We start from the raw sequence: 17095 nt of genomic DNA on the forward strand, positions 1-17095 counted from the left end.
CCCACCCCACCCTCCTGCCTGCCGGCAGTTTCAACCTCGGAATTGTTAGTAAATTACCATTTTTGAAGTACATATCAGACACCATCTGCGTGGGACAATTATCAAGCTTCCCACTGGCAAAGGGCCATTCACAGAACATCAATCACATCCTCCTGAGACATCTTTAATCTTCAACTGCAACTACCGTATTTTGCCAAGTATAATGTGCACTTTTTTGCCCAAATTTTTGAGGGAACAATAAGGATGAACATTATACATGGGTATAATGATTACATACATGAATATAAAAAAACTGGTTCTAAGTAATCTGCTTTGTGAGTTCTGGCTGGATGGCCTAGCACCCACCTCACTCTGGGAAGTGGAAGGGGTTAGCACCTTTCATCTACAGATCTCTGTAGAGACAAAGACTGAACATGAACTGTTATCTGAAGACTCACATACATGGAATCTTAACAGTATTTTGTCATTACATTTATGGAAAAAAGGAAAGGAAGGAAGGAGGGAAAGATGGGAAATGGAAAGCATTTTACATTTTCTTGAGCATCTATATGCACCTGTGGTTATGTCAAGTCCTTTGAGATACACATATTCTGGTGTTACTATCCTAGAACTTACAAGTGGGTTTACAATAGAAGTTCATGAAGGTGACAAAACTTGCACAGATACACAGGTCAGAAGTGATGGGGTCCCAGGTCCAGCCAACTCTAAATGCACTGCTTTTTTTTTTTTAACCTATACGTACTTTCATGAGTATATCCTGATCGATTACTGCTGTATGTGGTAAATGAATAGCCCGTATTTTTAAAATAAATAAAAGACCAGAATATTATTTGAATTTTTTAAACCGGGGGAAGGGAGACTCTTTCTAAAAAGGAAAAGCTAGATGAACCATTGCTCACTTTTATCCTGCTGCTGGAGGCCCCTGCCTTGGTTGTCTGTTTGAGGTGGCGTTCCTCCAAGACCATCTGCAATGGAGGCACCTAGAACTTGTTACAGATGGAGATTCCCAAACTGAACTTTGTATTAGCTTTCTGCTGCTATCGTAACAAAGTGCTACACGCTTAATGGCTTAAAACAAATTTTTTATTTTATTGTTTGATAGAGGTCTCCAGTCTAAAATGAGTAAGGTAGGGTGCACGCCTTCTGGATGGTCTAGGGCAGGATCTGTTTTCTCACCTTTTCCAGCTTCGAGAAGCTGCTGGCATTTACTGGTTCGTGGCTGCCTCGCTCAGACCTTGGCTCCTGTCCTCACGTCTCTGATTCTAAAACTCCCGCATCTGTCTTTCACTTATAAGGATGCTTGTGAGTGTTTTGGGCCCATCCAGGCAGTTCAGGATAATCTTCTCTTCTCAAGAGCTTCAACTTAATCACACCTGCAAAGTCTTTTTGCCACGTTAGGAACATGTTTTGGGGGTGGTAGAATGAGAACATCTCTGAGAGGACATTAGTTTGCCTACCATGAAGCCCTAAGAATTCCTGTTGAGAAGTTTGATGTGGGGCCCGGGAAACTTCTACTTCACAAGCTTCCTCATCATTGTTACACCGAAGTTTGGGACCATTGCCATGAATGAATGCATGCCCTCTTTTTAAGGGCTGGCATCCTAGGAGATCTAATATCTTCCTCAATAATCTATTTTACATCTAAGTGTGTTTCATCAGATTGACAATGAAAGGAATTTAAAGTATGCCCTTTGCCCTAACCCAGTGTTCTAATGTCAGCTTATTTGGCAGTAGTTTTTAAACCTCTCCTTATTTTGTTTCCAACACCCTAAGCAGTCCACCTTTTTTTTTCTTACTTGACCTACCGATATTTATTTTATTTTCTCCTTACCAATATTTTTTATAATATGGGATATCCAAACAGCCAGCTCTAAGCACTGAATACAGGATTCCTTTACTAAGATTTCACAACAGACTTTAATTATTTACAATATTGTGGTTAACAGTATCAACTTTATAGTCAAATAACCTTGGTTCTGATGCCAGAAATGCCACTTACTAGCCATCTAACCCTGGGTAAATCACCTAACCTTGCTGTGTCTAAATTTTCTCACTTGTAAAATGAGATGCTAGTAGTCCCTGTCTCTTAAGAGTGCTGTGAGGATTAAATTGTTATTTTATGGGCAGTGCTTAGGCTCACATCTACTATATGGTAGGGACTCAATAAATGTTAGCTGTTGATATTCTTCTTGAATGATAATGTTATTCACCATATTTGTATCTGGTTGTATATTACTGCTGTGCTTTAGGGGTTAGTATACACTCCCAATTTTTGTCTTCATCAATAGTCAAGGATGGAGAATAAATAGCACAGGTAGCCGGTGATTATAGCTGGGGCTATTTTGTTTTCTCTATAGATTTTATTTGCATTGCAAGGCACATGCTCAGCAGGAATGAATGAAGTGGCCCTAGACTTGGGAGAACAGGGTGTAGTCCTGTAGGGAAGAACCGTTTTGCTGAAAGGAGGAGGGGGATGGGTAAGACAGTGGCCACTCTCAGTTGAAGGTCAGAAGTCAGAGTTACTTACATCCTGTCAGAGGGGAGGGCAAGAGGGACCCTCAAGGACAGGGTTGTACCTGTCAGTGTCCTGGCAGGAAAGAGATGGCACATTCAAGCTGGGATAATTTTAGAAGCATTTAATAAAGAGATGTGGAAGAAGAAAATTTCCTCTACTTTTCTAGGTTCTTCTCTCTGATCTCATGTTTAGATCAACAAGAGGAAATAACCCAATTTCATTCCATGAGTACATGCAAGAGCCCCACCTACAGGAGAGATTCTGAGATGGAGGGAAATGAGGTATACATGACTTTCTGAGCTAAGAGTGAGGTAAGGTGCCTGGAGGCTGCTGAGGGGAAGAAGGGCATTGCAGCATGGTTAAGAAGAGCAGATGTTCAGTAATTAGAAGTTTGTCCTGTCCTATACTAGCTCATAAAAATGTTATTTCTGGTGATAATTCTTATTATGGGCAAGATCCCACATTTAAATTCTTTAAAGGAAAAGTAAATGTTCTTCCTGAGCCTGTAGGGTATCAACTGCCAAAACAATTACATGCCAAAGTAGCACATCTTGGGGAAGGCAGTTCCGAACCACTTCAGGGACAAAAGAGGCAAAGGATGGGCTGTCCATGGACCAGTGACAGCAGGGGTGCCATTACTGTCATTTGGCATCTTGGACATGGGGAGGGAGCCAACAGAGCTGGCCATGTGCAAGGAGTCAGGGAGAGAATGGGGTGTGGTCTGCTCTGGGCCACTTCAAGGGAAGAAGTGGGGTAAGAACATTCTCCTCCATCTGTTCTCCTGCTGGGGTTCTTTGTTGGCAAAACCTAGCTGGAAGCCAGTGGCATGCTGCCCACAGGTCAGCCCCTTGGAGCTCAAAGTAGGGCTGAGAAGGGTCAAGGTCAGTTCTGGAGGGGCATACAAAAGATCTCCAGGACAAGGAGCATTCTCACTCCTTGAGAAAGGTGTTGCTGCCACAGAGAGATGGAAGAGGAGTGCCAATCCATGGGATCAGGTGGGAATGGGGGCACTAGCCAGGTGGCACATTCCAGGTGGCCCATTGAATGGATTAGCACACAGAGAAGTGCAGAACCCTCCCAATAAACCCCAGTGGGACAATTGGCAGGACTTGTGTGAGCTTGCTGTGCTGCAGGGAGGGTGCCATGTGGGTGGTGCCTTCCCTGGCGCACAGGGCATGTCCTCAGGAGCACTGAGCTCTGTCACGGATCCACAGACTGTATTTCATCATATTACAAAAAGAACTTTGCTGACAAGCAAGAGTGCTTACAAGTGAGAAGCTCTGCAATGCTCCATGGAGGGTGTTTCGTGAGTGTCCAAGCAGAAGCTGGGGCCTGGGCCTGGGTCCTTGGTACAACAGACACACCTGGGACAAGAGCTACCCTGCTTTAGTACATTATACGCAGATGTCTAAAATGCCTTGAGGAAAGAAACATTATTCTTAGGAGCTTAAAGATTCTAAATATGCAGACAGAAAACAAAAATAGCAAGGAAAAAGGAGTGCAGGTGAGGGGAGGGGGGTTGTGGGTAACATGGATGAAGAGGGTTAAAAAGTACAAACTGCCAGCTGTAAAATAAGTAAGTCCTGGGAGCATAATGTACAGCATGATGACTGTGGTTAAAAATACTGTGTTGCAGATTTAAAAGTTGCTAAGAGAATGGATCTTAAGTTCTCATCATGCGAAAAAAAATCCGTATGGTGACCAATGTTAATGAGACTTACTGCAGTGGTCACTTTGCACTACATACAAAATATTGAATCATTCTGTTGTACACCTGAAACTAATACAATGTTATCTGTCAGTTACATCTAAATTTTAAAAACATAGCAAGAAAGAAAATGGAAGGAGCAAGGCCCTGGCCAGGTAGCTCAGTGGGTTGGAGTGTTGTCCTGATAGGCCCAGGTTGTGGGTTTGATCACCAGTCAGGGCACGTACAAGAAGCAACCAATGAATGCATGAATAAATGGAACAACAAATCGATAATCAATGTTTCTCTCACTCTCTCTCTTGCCCACCCCTTTCCTCCTCTCTCTAAGATTAATTAAAAATTTATTTTAAAGAATGGAGCAATTTGGCAACCTAGGTGGTACACACAATTGTTAGCACCGCAAACCTGTAGAACAGTAATGTCAAGAAGTAAAAGAATACTCAATGCCAGGAAACACTTTCAACTTCATATCCTGCCTCTTCTACCTCCCATCCGGCGACCAGAGTAGCATTTAGAAACTATAAATCTGAACGTGTCACCCGTCTGCTTTGAACCTCTCAGTCTGTCACTTCCCTGGAGATTTGAATAAACCCAAACTCCTTGCTCTACCTAAAGTTCCTGCAGGATCTCTCCCACTCTTGCTTCTCCCTGCATACCTCCTGCATACTCGTTGTTGCTCACTCTCTTACACCAGAATCGAGCACCCCTTTCCCAAAAGTGCCTGTTCTTGAGAGCTCCTGTGGTTCTCCTGCCTGGGCTGCTGTTCCATGTCCTTCACTAGCCCCATAGGACTGGAGCCTTTCCTGGCCACTCTATCTAAAGTAGGTTGACCTCTATCTCTGCACTCCATTCGCTTCCTTTATGGGGCTTAAATCAATTTGTAGACTTATTGTTGTAGTTTTGCTTGTTTATTTGCTTATTGTCTGCCTTTCTCAAAGAATATAAACTCTGAGAAGTGGGGGTTGAGTTCTGTTTTGTTTTTCTTTGAATCTCTGGTCCCTGTACTGGCATGGGTAGGTGAGTGGATGGATGGATGGATGGACAGGCACACGGATGGCCAAGCTTTCCAAAATTTAGTCCTTGTTTTCTATGCTTTTACTAGGAAACTGTGTTATACATACAATTTTGGGGGGGGGGGGTTTCCTCTGCTATACACTGCTAAAATTTCTTGGCACTTCACAGCTGGAGAGAACCAAAAAAACAGTCAGAGACAAACCAGCAAGTGACTGGACACAGAGAAGAGGTTACATTTATTTGTTCCTGAATAATGATTCCAGAAATAACAGTTCTTACTTATTTTAAAAATTTAAGATTTGCTCCACAAAACCTAAAAAGATCAAAAGCCTAATTTCATCGCATGAGAGATTACAAACAACTGTGTGTCCTCGATGCATACAAATAACAAAAGAATTTGAGACTTACAGAAATTCTGCCTAGTGCTTTTATATAAACAGAATTTTCCTCCTTTGAAAAGAAAAAGGAAAAAAATTCCAGGCAAATCTGGAAAATCTGTTTTTGTCTAAAACCTCTTAGAGCACTTTCTCAAGGATTTATGGTGTCTGAGAAATTTTATACCTTGAGACACTGAAAGCCAAGATGGACAAAAATTCGAAGGAGTAGTTGGAAAGAATTCTACCTCCATATACCATTCATCTCCGAATTTGTTCTTTAATCTGGATCTAGGAAAATATGTAAGGGAGAGAAGCCTTTTTTTTTTTAACCTGACTATAGCATTAATAGCAGGGCGTTCTTAAAGAGGGGAAAAAGGCTGATGGCAAAGCCAAGGAGCTGGTCAGGGAATGGGAATGAGCAACACACTTCGACAGCAGCAAAACCCAAGGTGGCCTGGCAGGGAGAGTGTGCACAGTGGATGAGATTATCCTGGGTTTGGGTCCTTAAGCATCTGAGTTCAAGCCCAGGCACAGCCACTTACCTATTAGAAAGGCTTATTCCTTAGTTTCTCTGAGTCTCAGTTTTGTGATGTGTAAAACTGGAAGGATAATGAGACATACTTTTAATACTGCTATTATGACGATTAAGTAAACAACCAGCATGCATAAAATCCTTAGGACAGTGTCCCAGTCAGGCACCCCTTAGCACTCACTCAGTAGGTGCTCAGTAGACATTTGCTGCAAGTGTTTGTCAACTCTGTGTAGAAGCAAAATAACAAGAGACACGTTTATAAGTTACACATTTCCTAGTAATTACATTAAAATTAAACAGATGAAATCAATTTTAATAATATATTTCGTTTAATTCAATATATCAAAATATCATCACTTTAATATATAATCAACATAGATAATTAGCAAGGTATTTTACATTCCTTTTTGTATGCTAAGTCTTTGAAATCCAGTATTTTCCACTTACAGCCCAGCTCAGTCCAGACTGGCCACAATTCAAAGGCATAATAGCCAGCTGTGGCTAGTGGCTATTGCACTGGACAGTGCAGGGCTGACTTCTGTCCTTGAACCCCATGCAATGACCTCTCACTGCACAAATCTCCTTTTTGACAGTGACAAATTCCAGATTCCAGCTGGAAAATCTCCTCACACCCTGCTGCTAATCCCCGTTTTAACAGGAAAGCAGCAGACGAAACACTGTTGAAAGTAAGGGTGAAGTAATTTTCTTCAGTTTGACTCATCCTTCCCAAGCCCCACACCCCGCTCCATGGAAACTTTCCTGTCCATGCTGTTTTCTGAAATCTGCTAGTTAGAGGATTTTGTTACCACTGAATGCATTAGAGTGCTCTGTTTGTTTACTTGGGAATCTTTCTAGAACTCAGAGACTGAATTATACTGCCAGGTACCAAGATAAAAGGCCTCCACACTTCCTTCTTCCAGTTTACTATGGTCTCATCTGACAGATGATTCAAAAAGGGAAGGAGTAGGCAGAGCTCGATTCACTCTTTCTTTCCCATAAATTTTGTGGAAACCAGCAGATGGCAGACTAATACTTTGTACAATAAGTTTCAGCCACTGGACTCCAGGAAGAGTAGCTGAAAATAGCAGTTCCGAATGTATGCTTTTTGCTGGGAGTTTATGAGATAATTACAGGATTGTGGTAATGCTATCACAGTTAAGGCAGAGGTAGATATTCCAGTATAAATAAAAGTCTTCTCTGTCTTCAGTTACTTAAGATCTTTTTTTTTTAAATCTCTTTAGTTGAAATGTATTTGACATATAACATTGAGTAAATTTAAGGTATACATTTTAATTTGATACATTTATGTATTACAATATGATTGCCATTGTAGCAAAAATTAGCACCTCTATCATGTTACATAATTACACCTTTAAAAAAAATCCTCACCCCAGGACATTTTATCTTTGTTTTCAGAGAGAAAGGAAGGGGAGAGAGACAGACAGACAGACAGACAGACAGAAACATTGATGTGAGAGAGAAACACTGATTGGTTGCATCTTGTAGGCTTCCCTACTAGGGATCAAACCTGCAACCTGGCATGTACCCTGGCCAGGAACTGAACCTGAAAACTTTCAGGGTACAGGATGATGCTCCAACCAACTGAGCCACACCGACCAGGGCTATATTTTGTTTTTTGCAGTCGGAATGATTAAGTTCTAGTCTCGTAGTAAGTCGGATGATCATTATCCAATGTTGTCTTTTTCACTATACTGTGCATTAGATCGCTGGGCTTATTTATTACTCATTGTAAGTTGGTGCTTTCAAACACCATCTGACCTGTCTCCCCACACTCCTGTCCTGTAGTAACCACCACTTTACTCTGTTTGTATGAGTTTGTTTGTTCATTTGTTTTTTTGTAATAGATTCAGCATGTAAGTGATATTGCATAGTACTTCGTTTTTCTCTGACTTCTCTCACTTAGCATATATGCCTAAGGTCCATTTATTTTTCAAAAAAATGGCAGGATGTCCTCCTTTCTTGCAGCTAAGTAATATTTCATTGTATATATATGTGTGTGTGTGTATGATATATATGTGTATCACATCTTCTTTATCCATTCATCTACTATTGGGCACTTATGTTGTTTCTATATCTTGGCTATTGTGAATAATGCTTCAGTGAACATGGGAGAGCAGATAAGTCTTTGCAATTCTGTTTTTATTTTCTTTGAGGACATACCAGAAGTAGAATTGCTGGATCACATGGTAATTCTATTTTTAATTTTTTTGAGGACCTTCCATATTGTTTTCTCTAGTGGTTGAACTGATTATATTCTCACCAACTGTGTACAAGGGGTGTGAACTGCTTTTTGGCTTATTTTTCACATTTACTTTTTCAGCTTAAAAGACTATTCACGTAATTTGAATCATAGAATTCAGACTTGCCTGGAATAATGTGTATTTCCAGTTAGTAATACATACTCATTTGTTTCTCCCCTTTCTTACACATCATTAGCTCTATAAAAAAACTTAACTTGTATATAGAGTGTTACTGAAGAACAACTTGTTTTGCTAAATCTGAAACTTAGTTGAGTAACATTCACATTAGGCAAGGTTTTGAATTCCATGCATTTTCCATAATTAATTAACTTTGTGGAAAGTGTGGCTTCTCAGAAAGATGCATGAGAATTAAAACTGCCAAATATCAAAGATTAAATATTTGATTACATAGTTACATAAAACCCTTGAAATAATCACTTTTGTGGGTTACATTTTCCTCCCAGAAAAAAGCACTGACTAATGTCTTTCTTTTTCGTTCAAAGATTTCACCTATTTATTTTTAGAGAGGGGGGAAGGAAGGAAGAAGGAGAGGGACAGAAACATTAATGTGTGAGAAAAACATTGATCCGTTGCCTCTCCCACAGCCCCACCTGGAACCAGGCCTGCACCCTAGGCATGTGTCCTGACTTGGAATCGAACCGGCAACCTTTCAGTTTGCGGGAGGACACTCAACCCACTGAGCACACTAGTCAGGAAGGCTGGGTAAGATCCAACTTGAATCTGGCCAGAACTGTGCAGAACACCAGGTCGTGGATTCTGTCAGGGAAACACGCAGAACAGAGGGAAACAAAGAGCAGGACACGCACACACGCTAAGCTAAGTGCATTGTCAGAGCTGAGAATCACTCCCTGCGCCCAGGCCTCCGACTCTGAAGGCTCTCAGGCGGGGCAGTCCTCGGGAGCGCGCACCTGCAGACAGCAGACAGACAGCAGACATTGGCCACTGGTAAGCAGGAGCCGGTTCCCAACCATTCCACAAGCTGGCCAAGACCAGTTCACTTCTCTCAGGATTCTCTCGGGGCCTGGGAGGGGCAAGGAGCTAGGAAAGAGCAAAGCAGAGGAAAGAAATCGTGCAGATTGGGTAACGGGATACATATGGGGAAACAAACAGAAGAAGAGGCTGCGGAAAAGGTTAGGGACCAAGTGTGAACACATTTAACGCCAGACTAAAGAGTCTGAGCAGAATTCCACGAGTAACGGGAGGACAGAAAACCATTGAATAGGGAAGGGATATAGAAACAACATCAAAAGGATGTTATTCTATCAAATATAGAATTAATCAAAATTATATTATAATCAAAATATATTTTGCAAGGATACAATAAAAAGGATTAATCTGGCATTTAGGAATCAGATAAGAATCAATATGTCAATGGGAGGAAATAGCAGCCAGAACCTGGATGGTGAAATGGAATGGAAGATTTAGATGTAGAAGAGATGTAGAAGTTATTTTTTTGTTGTTGAGGAGAAGGAAGTATGCTGCCATTTTATTTTCCATGTTTCAATGTTTTTAAAAATGGAACACAAAATGTATTCTGTATATATTTTTAAAGATTTTATTTATTTATTTATTTTTAGAGAGGGAAGGGAGGGAGAGAGAGAGAGAGAGAAAGAAACATCAATGTGCAGTTGCTGGGGGTCATGGTCTGCAACCCAGGCATGTACCCTGACTGGGAATTGAACCTGTGACACTTTGGTTCGCAGCCCGTGCTCAATCCACTGAGCTACGCTAGCCAGGGCTACAAAATGTATTATATATTAATTACATACTATATAGTATGTATTTTTCATTATAAATATTATTAGGAAATTTGGAAAATAAAAAAAAAGTAGAGGATAGAAAATAAACATGCTTTCAGTCTTTCCTGTACCCAGGATAATCACTATTGACATCTTGATATATTTTCTTTTAATCTTTTTTCTATACCTAAATATTTAGGTTGATTGTTTTACATAGTTACAATTATGTTATGTGTACAGATTTGTATCAATTTTTCATTCATTATCTTGTGAGAGGTGGCATAGTAGAGTGGTTAAAAGTACAAATTCCAAAATAGGCTGCCTGGGTTCAAGTTCCAAAATCTGCCATTTACTAGCTGTGTGACCTTAACCTCTGTGCCTCAGATTCCTTAGCTATAAAATGATAGTAACAGTAGTAACAAGCTCAGAGTTAAGAGGATTAAATGATCAGCATATGGCAATCCCTTAGCATCTGGTTATAAGTAGAATGTGCCAGGTACTTCACTAAGTTATTATAAACATGTGTGAGATATTTTGAGGAGTTTTCCTCAGAATGGAAAGTTGGGAAATTCATAAAGACTAGTGATGTTATTAACATTTGTAGGGAAGCAGGAAGTACCGTTTGGGAGATGGCAAGGAATATATGCGGTTTTAATGGTGTTGAGTTGGAGTGACAGGCAACAGAATGGTGAAAATATCTAGGAGGGCTTGGAGATACAATACAGAAGTTCAAAAGAGAAGTTATGACCACATATATGAGTTTGGAAAACATCTTTCTAGAGGTGACAGTTAATATCTTTAAAAAAATGAGATCAGTAAAGAAAAGAAAGAATGTGGAAGACAAAACTTTGCAGAATACTCACATTCCAAGAATGAAAGAGGGGCTTGAATCTCTCTCTGGATTGGCCTCCTCACCTCTACTCCAGCCTCTATCGTGCCCACAACGCTGACCCAGAAGACCTACAAGGTGTCCATCTCTGGCCTTTGTGCCTTCAGCAGCCTCCAGTACTCAAGTGGGCCCAGCACCCATATCAGTTCCTCAGCCTTTTCCCGGCTGTACAGTGGCTAACAGGTTGGCCTAGGCGCCAATATGAATCGCTTGGGATTTGGTGGGCTGAGAGTATAGGGAGCATCACAGCAATCCAAATGAACCAGAGCCTGCTCAGCCCCCTGCAGCTGGAGGTGGACCCCAACATCCAGGCTGTGCAACCCAGAGAAGGAACACATCAAGAGCCTCAACAAGTTTTCTTCCTTCATCCATTGAATGCAGAGTCTGGAGCAGCAGAATAAGATTCTGGAGACCAAGCAGAACTTCCTGCAGCAGCAGAAGATGACTCACAGTAACATGGACAGCATGTTCAAGAGCTACAGCAACAACCTTCCGTAGCAGCTGGACACACTGGCCCAGGAGGAACTGCAGGTGGAGTTTGGCATCATGCAGGAGCTGGTGCAGGACTTGAAGAATAAGTATGAGGACGAGATAAACAAGTGCACAGAGATGAAGAATTAATTTGCCCTCATCAAGAAGGATGTGGATAACACATGAATGAGGTAGAGCTGGAGTCCAGCCTGGAAGGGCTGACTGATGAGATTGACTCCTGAAGGCAACTGTACAAAGAGGAGTCCCAGATCTCTGGCAAGTCTGTAGTGCTGTCCATAAACAACAAGTGCTCCCTGGACCTGGATGGCATCATCGCCAAGGTCAAGGGCCAGTATGAGGAGATGGCCAGGCTGAGGCTGAGACCATGTAGCAGACCAAGTCTGAGGAGCTGCAGATATTGACTGGCCTGTGTCACACAAAGATGGAGATTTCTGAGATAAACCAGAACATCACTGACTCCAGACTGAGACTGAGGGTCTAGAAGTCTGGAGGGCTTCCCTGGAGGCCACCATTGCTGATGCTGAGCAGCGTGGAGAGCTGGCCCTCAAGGATACTCAGACCAACATGTTTGTGCTGGAAGCTGCTCTGAGAACCACCAAACAGGACATGGTCCTGCAGCTGCTTGAGTACCAGGAGCTCATGAACATCAAGCTGGCCCTGGATGTGGAGATTGCCACCCACCACAAGCTGCTGGAGACTGGGATGCAGAACATGAGTATCTGTACCGAGACCACCTGTGGCTACTCAGGTGGGCTCAGTCTGGTTCATGGAAACCTCAATGATGGCCTGGGCTTCCAGGCCAACATGGGCTCTGGCTTCTCCAGCCCCACCAGCACCAGCTCCTCTAAGATGGTGGTTGTTTAGAAGATTGAGACCCATGATAGGAAGCTGATGTCTGAGTCATCTGTTGTCCTGTCCAGGTGAGTGACTACTGTGGGTCTCCTGTCCTCTGAGCGTGAGGGAAAGGAGCTGTGCAGGGGAGCAGCAGGCACAGGAGACCTGCCTGAGGCTCAGCCCCAGTCCTCAGCCTACCCTTAGGGTGGGGGAGTTTACCACCGAGGACACAGCCTCTTACCCATGTCCCCTGCTAAAAGCCAAATCAAGTGGTCCCCCCCCCAAAATAAAGACTATTTTGGTTGTTAGGGGTGGCTCTAACAACCCTAAAGAGAAGGAAATGGAACTGGGAAAATTATAAGAAAAGGTGAAAATCTAGAAAAGAAAATAAGAAAGCTAGGAGAGCTAAAGTAATGTAAGATGTTGTTTTGTCATAGAAACCAAGTTTTCCTTGAAGTGGCTGAGCCCCATGATGGGGCAGCGTAACCAAGAGATGGTTCTCGGAGTGCTATCCATGCAGTTGGCAGGAGCCACTCCTTTAATATGACTGTCCTCTGCGGATAAATCCTAAAAAGGGAGGAACTAAGGGAGCAGTCTGCCTGGCTCTGTTTCCTCTAAGCTTCCCTTCTACTCACAGTCCCTAAATCCTATTCTCCTTCTCTGCCTCTGCTTCCCTGGAGCTCTGCTAAGCCTTCTGCTGACTAAGATTTTCCCCACTCAGTAGGAGAACTTTAAGAGCTGACCCCTTAAGACTTAGTTGGTTAAATGAAGTGTTAGAGGTGGGGTGAAATGAAGGCTTCATTCTTGCTGTACAGTCCTATTTTGCAGGTGATTATGCTTGTTTTTTAAGAATTGCTACCATTCTTGTGATAAGAACCCTAATCATTCAAGATTACAGACACCTTAGAACAAGGAGGGCAAAGGTCTGTGCACTGAGCAGAAGAAAAAGAAAGCATGTTCATCTCACACTATACCCTGTTCCTTATTCTAAAAAGGTAAAAGAATGGTGCATAATTGGAGATGTGAAAGGGTCTCAGAAGGTGCAAGAGAAAGGGACAGGTGCAGAGGTGAAGCTTGGAAAAGAGGAATGACAATTTTTGAACAAATGCAGAGAAGAAAATACATAGTAATTTTGAAGTGGAGAGGAGGAATGTGGAAGGACTTTGTGTAAGATGAGTTTGGTCGGGTGTATGGACAGATTTGTAGGGGTAACATGCATGGGCTCAGGACAGGCACTGTGGTTCAGATACCAGTTCAGCCATTTACCTGTGAGAACTTGAAGTTCCTTAATCCCTCTGTATCTCAATTTCTGCATCTGTATAAAATGTGATGTGACAATAATATTTACCAGATTGGCTTGTAATGAGGATTAAAAGCACAACTATGCCTATGTGTTAACGATTTTTATTCCAGATAATGAGACTAAGATGTGTCAGATAACATGGAGAGAATCTAGTGACAGAAGGAAAGAGGCAGAAGAAAATCCATCTAGCAGTTGTTGACCAAAATTCAGACAATCAGACGTTCAGCACAGGGGAGCCTCAGTGCCTGCTTAATTTTTCTCCATTCCCTTTATCACCTGTGGAGGTATTATACTAATCAGCCTTCCACCACTAAAAATATAAGTTATCAGAGAACAAGGACTTTGCCCTGTTTTTGCTCATGATTAAGACAATAATTTGATAAATAAATAACAAATTAAAAGTACATTAACTTGCAGGGAAGTTTGTTCAGAACTGTGCCTGAATTCCACAAGACACAAGATGGCTAGGGAGGGGCAGATAGAACAGGTTTGGTGGGACCGGAAGGGCTGAGTCAGGAGGAATCTGGACAGGAAAAGCAGGGTGGATGAAAGAAAGGAGGAAGCAAGGGGTAGGAGTTCAGGCTGCAGAGATGTGAGGAGCATTCTTGAATGTTCATGGGAGGATTTAATGGGACCCAGGCCAGGAAAATACATTCCCATTTGTTCTATTCCCATTTTGCATTTCTTCTGTTGTCAATTTCCAAAATGTAATTTTGGAAATTACATTTGTCTAAATTAAAATATATTAAATTGTTTATAATGGTCTCTTATATAATCTATTCTATGATGTTTCTTATTTTTTTTTCTTCTTTTCTTCTTTTATTTGTGTTTTGCTGGATGGAAATTTCAGGATTAGTCCATTTTGGTGGAAATTTTTCTTATTAAAGAAATCCCATTTGAATGTATTTGTTCATTTGAATTATGTTCTGTTTCTAATTTTTTCATTCATAAATCATCTTGCTTTCTTCCTTCTGATACCTTCAGGATTTTTTTTTCTTTTCTTCTTTTCTAAAGTCTGAGTTGAGTGTTTAATAATTTAAAAACAAAGTAAGTGTGTGTTTTCCTGACACTGGCCATTGTTTGTGGTCTCCATGGAGTGTGGAGGTTAGGGCAGGGAGGGGCAGAGGGCAGAGGGACTGGCAAGCCTCTGCTGATTTGCATCCCAGGTGCCTGAATTTTACAATGGTTCATAATGTCAACCCCGCAACTACAATGATTTTTCTTTGCAAATAGTGATTCTTTCCTCAATCACCTTGAAATTACTGCCTTTGCAATTTTAAAGACATCCTGGCTTTATTTTCTCAGCCTCATTGCTGTAACCTCACCCAAATGCTCTACCCAGTACTATACCCCAGGCTGGTGTGCAGTTTCCCATCGATGATTTACAGACAGAATAATCTAGAATAATAAAAAGCAGAGATCCTGGACCTAAATGATTCTGGGTTCATATCCCAGCTCAGCTACATCCTCCCTATATGACCTTTGTCAGATTTTTTGACCCAAGCCTCAGTCTCCTTGCCTATTAAATGGGAGTAATAACAGGGAGGCAGGATAATAAGAAGCTAGGGAAATTTCCTGGCAAGTGGAACAGGGGAGTTGAGACAAATAGTTAAACAGCTGAGCAATGTATAGCCAAATAATAAATTTCAAGATATTTTTTAAATTTTATTTATTTTTAGAGAGAGAGGAGAGAAGGAGAAAGAGAGGGAGAGAAACATTGATGTGTGAGAGAAATATTGATGGGTTGCCTCTCATGCAGCCCCAGCTGGGGACCTAGCCCACAACCCAGGCTTGTGCCCTGACTGGGAATCGAACCAGCAACCTTTCGGTTGGGAGGCCGATGTTCAATCCACTGAGCCACACCAGCCAGAGCTGCAAGATATATTTTTTAATTGAATTTATTGGGATGACATTGGTTCATAAAACCAATGGTTCATGTGTGCGATTCAACAAAAACATCTGCACACTGCATCGTGAGCCCATCGCCGAAAGCAAAGTATCTTTCTGTCCCTGTTTATCCTCCCTTTGCCCACCTCTGCCTGTCCACACCCACTTTCTCTCTGACTATTACCACACTCTTGTCTCTGTCTCCACGGCAGCTGGTTTTGGACAGCTGTCAGAAGGGAGGGGGGATTGGAAGTCTGGATGAAAGAAGGTGAGAGGATTAAACAATCAGAAGGTCTTGTCTTCCCCATCCAAGGACACTTAGGAGCAAATGGTTTGCACATTCCAGACCGTGCTGGGGCTGACCTCCCTCAGTCCCAGTCCTTCTTCTGAGACATTCTTTGAGGGTAAAACTGACCAGAGAATGATCCTGACCCGTCTATATGCTCCTTTTGATCAATCAGCATATTAAAGGACATACCTGGAAAGTTGATAAATTGTGTATTGAGATCCTTCTCTAAAATTTACCTTTAGAAAATAGGTAAAAACTCTTAAAACAAAGGTTTGGGCTCCCTCTTGGGCAACCCCATGCTTCTCCCTACCCTTGTTCTTTCTCAGGGTTGTGTCTTTGCTTTCCCCCTCCTAAGCTGTAAGGGTCCCGATGAGACCTGCAACCAGGGGAGCAGTGGACAGTGTCAGCTCCTAGGCTCACCCTCTGAATCTGTCTCCAAGGGCTGCCCTTTTGCCTCTGTAACTTGTTTCCTAAGTCCATGCAGCCCAGAGAAGGTGAATTCTTCTGCCTCTGTGACTTTTTTCTGAAGGGCCAAGGCAGCCTCATATTAGCTCAGCTCTTCCTCACGTTTCCAAAAGACCAAGGCAGCTCCTTCTAGGCTCACTCCTGTTGCTATGATCTTGCCTTTCCTACCATAAGCCCTTCCTTTGTTTCACTGTTCCCAGCTTTAATAAATGTACTCTTCAAATCACCTGGACTTGTGTTGTGAAATCTTTCCTGCATGAAGTCAAGAACCCACACACCGCAGACCATTCTGGGCCAGAACTGCCTTGGCCCCGGTCCCTCTCCGGGGACAACAGCACCCGTCTCAAAGAGCAATTGTGAGCATTAAAGGAAAGGGTGCATGTCAAAGACTTATCACTAAAGAAATATTAGCTACTCTAGTTTGTAATATTTGTCAAAGGGCCTCCATATACAAGCGTTTAAATGTCATTAGTTCACAATGAGGAAAATAAGACATGAAGATATTAAAGGCCATCTTTGCAGTTAACTGATTAATTACAAGAATTTGAGATTCTCTGTCATGTGCTCATTCTGTAGGGTAGGTTAGCTCTTAGAAAAAACTGACAGATAATGCTTTGGGATTTTTTGCTTATAGTGCACAAACACTTCTTATATTCTCTGATTATTTCTCAGGGTCCTTATTCTCCCACTGAAATCTCCAGATATGTTTAACATGTTATACCTTCTGGAAGGCATTTATATTTTCACAGTGAATTCTGAAAAAACAATG

The 17095-nt window shown here is 41.9% G+C and overlaps 1 pseudogene; it reads left to right on the forward strand.

Moving 5' to 3' along the window:
- Positions 1-12498, forward strand: part of LOC114491900 — a 74794-nt pseudogene extending 62296 nt beyond the window's left edge.
- Positions 12499-17095: the final 4597 nt, after the last annotated feature.

Source organism: Phyllostomus discolor, chromosome 1, assembly GCF_004126475.2.
Source record: "Phyllostomus discolor isolate MPI-MPIP mPhyDis1 chromosome 1, mPhyDis1.pri.v3, whole genome shotgun sequence".
Taxonomy (NCBI): Eukaryota; Metazoa; Chordata; class Mammalia; order Chiroptera; family Phyllostomidae; genus Phyllostomus; species Phyllostomus discolor.